This window comes from Etheostoma spectabile, chromosome 9 (assembly GCF_008692095.1).
Source record: "Etheostoma spectabile isolate EspeVRDwgs_2016 chromosome 9, UIUC_Espe_1.0, whole genome shotgun sequence".
In the NCBI taxonomy this organism is placed as follows: Eukaryota; Metazoa; Chordata; class Actinopteri; order Perciformes; family Percidae; genus Etheostoma; species Etheostoma spectabile.
Window position 1 is genome coordinate 28,710,772 of NC_045741.1, and position 8,272 is coordinate 28,719,043.

Below are 8,272 nucleotides of genomic sequence, written 5' to 3' on the forward strand. Positions count from 1 at the left end.
CTGAGGTTGTAAGGCGTGGGAGGGAGGGAGGGAGAGAGGGAGGGCGTCTTTGAAGCCATTTAACCATCTGCCAAGCTGTTCTGATGAAGCATGCTGGCAGCTTTAATCTCGTTATTACACTATTCCTCAGCAGACGGTGGTTTGGTTCCTACACGCTGAAATGAACTTGCTCACCAACACACACAGGGCTCTGTTTTCATCCCTGCATAAACATTCACTGTTGAGTGCTTTACCCATTTGTTTGGCATTTTTGTGCCTTGTTCAACCTGTAACAGTGAAGGCAGTTCAGAGTTGACGATTAGGTAGAACATCCAGATATTTGGGTATAAAAACTTGTCCGCTGATGTGCTTAAAATAGATTTCTGAGTTTGTTATCAGCTCAACATTACTCCATTTATAGATTGCTGATTCCATCTGCCCCTGAAATGCATAACAGAAATGTGCAGCAATTACATAACAATGGTAAATATAGTGAATTAACCCTTTTGTAAGCTGGTTTTACACTTAGGTTCAAAACATCTAAACTACAAGTTTACTGTGACGATAGCAAGCGCGCCAGTAAAGCAGTCTGTGATGAAGATGTGTGGATGACTTACTGTCATCCAACACAGCTGATAGACTGTGTGAATGTCACTATCACCAGGCTGCTGTACAATTACCACACAAACTAATGAACTGCTGAACACATTGCGCTGCTGTCATAATCTGGTTTTAGTCTCAATTTGCAAACATTACATTGAAAAGATCAAGGGAAGATTTACAGTAAATGCAAAAATAAAAGATCAGGGAATCAAATTAAATGCAATACATAAATGGGTACACACGGTCATTGATTGAAAAACATGTTGTTTTTTTTAGCTTTAATAACTTGTTTGTTGTGTAGAAGTGCATTTCAGTTCTCCCCTTTTTTTGTTTTTTCTTATATTGCTTACAAATTGAGGTGTCTGAACATTTGTAACAATGTATTGAATATTCAATAAAAATTATAGTAATAAAAAAAAAAAAGAAGTGCATTTCAGTGGTCAGCAGAGGACGTATTTCTGTTTAAATTGTTTTCATGTAGGCATTTTAAATCTCGCATAGAGACGGATACTTCCTGGTGGTGCCTAAATTCACAGTAAAAAAAACAATAAAAAGGTCATTTGGACCATCCTTTCCAGAAGATGCTCCTTTTTATATTTTATTCAAAAATGAGGACTTCTTTCCAAACTATCTGGGGTAATTAGTATTGCATTTTGTACATGATATGTACAGCAAAACGGTTTTGAATGAATTAAAAAAGCCTTGATTGAAATATATACATGACTACTGTGGGGGATTATCAGTTCCAGCCACCATGTCGTGGCTTGCTTTACTGTGACTGGCTGAGATAATGATGAATCATTCTCCACACACCTGATATTTATTTTCCATTTTTTTAATTACCCAACCCTTTTGCGCCTGGGACGCGCTAAACAACAAGTGCACTCGGATACTCCCCCATTGTCCTTTTGTGCCGATCAGTGCTCAACCACATCAGGAGAAACATGCAGGTGTGTGCCAAGTGAACTATTTCAGTCTGTTGGTGATGAGGATTTGTTGTGGGAGTTGATTTCCGTGTCTCCTCTGGCCTCTGCTGCTGCTGCTGCTAACATGTTGCCATGGAAACCAGAGGCAGCTCACAACCTCCGAATGGTAGAGATCGGGACAAAGAGTTGGTGTTGACGAGCTGTTGTGTAAGTCTAGGCCTAAAGATGATAACAGTGGTAGGACACTTAATTAAACAGATTGGCATTTCAATGGCAAATACAATCTAAATAGGTTTTGAATCAAGACAATCCCTTTGACAATTTAATATTGACACTTTTCTCACCTAAGTCTTGACTCACTTTGGCCTAAAATAAAAAATAACTTTATATGAACACATAGCAACAGTGGTTGTGTAAAATCTTTTACAAAAATGTCATGATGAATGAACAGATCCATCTAGGAAATTTCCTTAAACACTTTTTTCTCTCCATTTTATAAATCAGAGCACCAGTTTTAACCCTTGTGTTGTCTTCCCGTCAACCATGAAAAAAAGTTATCGCTTTTTCTGACATTTTTGTCGCTTTTTCAATGTTGTGGATGCTTTTTTTAATGTTTTTTTTCCAAAGTTATTTGATATTTCTAATGTTGACATTTTCATCTTATTTCAAAGGGCCATTTTTTGTGATGAAAAAAAACTGAAAATGGGTCAAATATGACCCTAGGACAACACAAGGGTTAAGAAAAAAAAAAAAAAAACTAATACAACCAGCAGTAATGAAGTTTATAAATATAAACAGACAGCCAGTATAAGATGATAAAAGTTTATATGATATTGGAGTAAAGTTTAGATTTCCTCGTGCTTCCCATCCATAGCCCCCCCCCCCCCTTCCCATGTTACCCCTCTTGCCATGCCCATGTTTCCCTCCGTGAGTGCACCTGATGCTTACAGACCCAACAAACCCAAACCTGCTTTTCTTGTCTCTGTTGTGTATTTCTTTCACCGTTTTCTCCCTAAGCCGCAGCGGAGGCAGCGACGACGCTCATCTGGGTAAAACCAGCTTTGTGCAAAAAAGGGCAGATCGATGTTCCCTAAAGTTTTACTGCAGTGGTGCGCAGCAATCTCGAGCTGCGCAGCTGGAATAGGTAAACACGGCTCCGCCACGTTCGTCTGTCTGCTTTGTCAGCAAGCTACTTGTGCTCTGAGGTTATGCCACTGCAACACTAAGCCATGCTTTTGGACTTTGGTAGTCGTCCGGCCCCGCTCTGAGGCCGAGCCGTGTCGCCATGGAATGATGTTGAGCTGCTGGCTCGTTCAGCATCATGTTATGCGGCCGCCGTACTACGACGCAGCTGTATCCTTGTCAAAGGCATTCCTCTGCTTCCGCAGAGCACGTTGCTGCTCGTCGTGCTTCTCTCATCCCATCTCTAGCTGCTGCCCGAGTCTGTCTGCTGCAGCAATTCGACTGCAAACGCACACAAAAAAAACACATCACACACCGGCTTCTAAGCACACAGACATTGCTCAACATTAGGACTTGCAGCCAAGCACAGTCAGCACACAAACAGACAAACAAAGAATCCACACAATCACATCCAGTCTGTCTGCGGTCACGCACCCCCACTACCCAACACGCTTGTTTGCTCCTTGTTCTTTGCTGGCAGGACAAAGCATTTTACCGGGCCAGACATTTCTGAGAGAGTCTGTTATAGGCTCTGTCACCCTGAGGAAGGAAGCCCACATCATGCTGATCCCACTGGAGACAGCGGGCCTCTCTCCGGCTCTCTCAGTCTGTCTCGAACCATCTGGCTTAATACTGCCAGCCCCGGTTCCATTTGGTTTCACACATCACACCTACATTTCCCGCTGTACATCGGAAAACCTCTGGCTCAGCCGATGGGCTGCAGACGGGTGTTTGAGGAGGCGGGGTTCAGGGCCCAGGAACGGGTCTGTAGTTTGTTGGCTGCTGTCAGTTTATGAGATGCAAATAGGAGGTGGTGTAGGTCTATAATGATTAGACGTTGCAAAGGGTCACCCTGCTCCAAGTGAACATGTTCAACCCACTGCTACAAGAGTCTTTCTTTGTTTGTAATGTCGACACTATCTGCATCTTAGCTGTGTGTTGTCATTTCAGATGTACGACTACTTTTTAGTGCCGCCATTTCTACATCAACAAGCCACAACAGAGTGGCCTCAGAGGGCTCATTTTGCTTTTAAAACATGCCAGGGTTGTATCGTGCCCCAATCACTAAGAGCCGTTCTGCAAGAGCTAACAAAGCCAAGCCTTTTAGATGGATACTGCTACAGGGGATGGATATAAAAATAAAAAGCAAGACATGAAGTCCAACTGCAGCTCTAGCACTGTAAACAGTCAGTGCCCCTTTTCCTGATCTCTCTGCTGTCTCAGACCTGCTCCTTTTAGGATCTTTACAACAACCCCCCTGCAGTAAAGATGATAACAGCATCCGCACGCTCACTTCCTTCTTCTCTCACCACAGCCAAGGTGCGCAGTGACCATGGCAACGGACGCCACGGAAACTAAGCACGACGTGCTTTTAGAGGTAACGGAATCCAAAGGCCCAGGTAAACAGGAAGAGGAGAAAAAAAAAGGAGTGCTTTTGGGGACATCTTAAAGAGACAGTGTATCAACGCAGTTTCAGTGATCACGTCACGAGGATGAGAATACCTCTGTTGGCCTCAGTTTCATGCTGTTGTTTTTTCCACTGTCTCTTTAAGAACTGCATGCTGTGGTGACGGGTTTGATTTGGGCCTTTACATAGTGCTAGTGGTGTGCTGGGCCCATGTTTATGTCTTCTGTGATCTCTTCTTTACTCTCTTTTGGTCGATTCCCATTAACCCTTGTGTTGTCTTCCCGGGTCAAAAACAGACAAAAATGACATTTTGTCTGGTTTTTTTTTTTTAGTTTCCACTAACAACTTCTTACTACCACTAGTTTTACAGTACTTTATGGAATTCATGGTCAATAACCCTCATTCATATAGAATTATACCTAAAATTTGAGTTGAAAAAGCAGAAATTAGGAGTTATTTGACTAATAGAAATTCAAAGGATCAGAGGAATGTACCAATGCATTTAGTCAGGAATGAAAGTGATCAATTGCATTTGCAAAGAGCGTTGTATGGAATCCAATCCATTTTTTGTGGTAATTTGGTTAAAAAGAAACCCATATTTCAGATATAGACATTTTTTTTTAAAGGTTTCAAATTTGACCCGAGGACAACAGGAGGGTTAAGCTATTTTAATACATAATCTGATTAGTGGTTCAAAGAAAAGGAAATACTATCCATAATGTCAATTATAATAAGTGTTAATGAGGCAGATTGTGTCACCTTTGGACAGAGGACATGCTTTAATTCACTCTGCAGCACTGTGGATGTTACTCCGCTGGCTGTGTTGTTGTTAGGGACAACAGGGAGCTGCTGCATTGTGCACATTTTATCTGTTTGTGGAATAAGTCTTCTGAGCCGTCCTACTGATGTTTTTGTATTTTGCTGCCAGCTAGATCATTTGCGTTCACCCAATGGGAAATGCTCCCTGCTCAGATGACTAGAATGAACATCCAACAGGGGTCTGAGTCCAGGGGACCAGGCTGCACCGCAAGCACACAGGAAGCAAGATTTAATCCCAGCGTTGGGTTGGCTGCTGCCGCCGAGTCGTCTACGCTGCAGAAGAGACTGTCCTTTCTCGTTTCACGCATGAGCGTGTGAGCATGCCCAGGGCAGTGCATTATGGGCTTTGTACCAGAGCAGAAACTCTGGACGGGGCTCTGATGCTGGAAGAGCATTCTGCAGGGAAACAGAACAGCAGTGCCAGACCATAATATTACTCACTGCACAACAGACAGAGAAAGAAAGATTGGGTTTCGACAGAGTATTGAGCATATCAATTTTATCATTTTATTCTCGAATTTACGCTATACTTAGCTAACCAGCCGCTAGCTGTATTCAGCAGAGAGACATGAGAGTGGTATCACTCTCATCACCTGCCTCTGGGCAAGAAAGTGAATAGTCTACGTTTATTTCCCAAACTATTGCAGACTGGATAAGCCCCGCCCACTCTACCGGCGATTTAATTTTGCCTTGCAGCTCGGTCGGTGCACCTGCACGTTTAATTCTCCTGCTTCATTTCACAATTTTGCGGGAACCAATCACAAACTGGCCGATCTACCTGGCGCGTGATTGGTTTAACACGAAGACGATAGAGAAGCGACCAAGCAGCTTGTTGTTTACGTTCAACATGGCGGCGACCGAAGCGCAGCCACCCGTTGATGCCGCTGTCGCTTCTACGTCACCCGGGTCGTTGGTCTGATTGGTTGAAGGACTATCCAATTGCGTACAGTCATTTGAACATGTATGTTACGCCTCTTGTGCAGTAGAAATACAGATTGGACTCCCCAGACCAACGCTCAATCTCACATCCATTGAGCTTGGCTTGGTCTTGGACTACAACATTGCTTTACATTTATAAAAAAAAGAGAAAAAGAATGGTGGAAGTAAAGAAGATATAAGTACACAAGTACAGCACTGGAAGGAAGGGTTCATGAGTTGTTAAAGTTAGTGGAAAACTCCAGAAAATAAACCCTTGTGTGGACAAAATGGAAGCATATGACGTATTCGTCCCTGTTACAACTTTTGCCTTGTGGAGATACATGGTTTCTGGATGACTTTATCACATAAATGGGCTAATACCATATGGGCTAATACTGTGGTCTTTGGTACAAACAAATAAAAGACAGAATTATAACAAATACTAACCACATTATTTATAACTTTGTCAATAGCCTATATATAGTCCAAATACACGCGCATTAAACTCTCCCACGCAAAAATAAATACACGTTTCTAAGGCGAGGATCTATGGCGGGAGGGGAATTAGTTTACTATATCGTTTCCCATGATGCCCCGGGTGCAGCGAGCAGCATGCGAAGTGAAATCCCACACCGGTTGCTACTTATAGCTCTGAAAGGGATACCCACAGAGCCCTGAGAACGGAGTCTGCACGGCGCTGTGGAGCAGCTTTGTCGCTCGGTAACCTCACCCACTTAGTGTATCCAGTGGAGCACCGCAAGTACACACATACAGGGACAAACACACACAAAGCAGTGCAGAGAAGCATTTTGAAATTAGGCTAAAAGATATCTGTTTACATTTTCAAATGACCTCATGTCAACGCTCTCTCATCTTTGGGATCCCGAGGAGAGAACAAAGCGATGTTCTTCTCTTTTACTCATGGGAAAGTTTAGCTTAAGTTTAAGAGTTTATAACTTTCAGGCGTGAGGAAATAAAGATATCAACCAAAAGTCCAGAACTTTGGTCCATGACTTCCTCATGAACAGCCCTAAAGTGGTTTATTACCAAGTGCTTTGTTTTATTAGCTATGTCAGGACACGTTTTGTTTTACATTTTTGGCAGCACATTGCTCCTTTAATTTTAATATTCCATACTAATTTGCCATGAAAGGGATTTCCTCACTAGTCAATGGATTAGGGAATCTGCCAGAGTGATTTGCATTATGTCATTGTGTAACAATGATAGCTAACTTCCTTTCGTTTGCATCAGATAACACACACGTGTACATCTTGTAGAGTTCTTATCTGTTGAAATATTGCGGGTCGATTTTCAAATGAGTCACACATTTGATGGAAACGTCTTGGAGCCATGTGGACAGCCAGGATGTCCTCGTGGGTCTTCACTGCTTTCCTTTCTGGATTTTGCGTTGCCTGTTTTTAGTGCGATTTTGTCCACCATTTCCTCTAAAGCTGCTGCGGCTGTGGGTGCTCCCTTTTTCTGTGTGGTGTTCATCTTTCCCACTTCCCTATTGACATAAATACAAGGAAGTGTGAACCAAAGAGCCAAGGTTTTCTTCTCATTCCATCTGCTATTTTCATTTATTTCCTTTTAATTCTATCAATTGCATTTCATTATCTACACACGTGCATACAAAAGTACACGCCCATAGACACCGTCCTGCTCCTTATCTAGCCCGAGGGCGAGATATAAATATTAATGATTTCTTTGCATGTAGCGGTGGATGTCATCTATTCTAGTCTTTTGCCAACAGAGAGAAAGCGACAGGGCAAATTCCGGCCGTTCAGAGGACTCTTTGGGAAGAAGAAGAAGAGGGAGGCCAAGGGAGGCTTTGATGGAGCAGAGCTTAAGGCGAGTTTCTCTACTGGGGAAGTGTGCAATGGAGTTGTTTCTGACGAAGAGGAGTCCAATTCAAATCTGAGGTAACTACACAGAAAACCTTTCCTTTTTTAACACACATTTGCTTGAGTTACACATCATGAAAGTGAGCTTGTGTTCCTGTCATTTTATTAGCGCTGATAAAAGCTGCATCCACACATCTTGATAATAATTTCTGGCCTATACAGGAAGGTTTTGAATTTCTAGAAAGATTTTAACCGGAACACAACTTAGCTTCTTATCTCAGAAATATGAAAGTGTCTTAAACTAACTCTCTTTAAAGCTTCTGAAGTTGTGGTTGCATAATCTGTAGAGAAAATGGCTCTGCTCTGCTCAAATACAGTTTCTGAAAGACTCAACACCACTTCAGCCTTTAGAGATGTGCTGAAATTGTTGGTGTGAAAAGAGGGCATATATTTCTTTGTGTGAAATGATTTACGGAAAGCCCTATCATAATAAATAAATAAATAAATGAACGAATGACTGGCAGTAATGGCACGCTGCAACACTGAAGACACTCTTATTTTTCTGCAGGGAGTTGAATCCCATCGGATCTCGA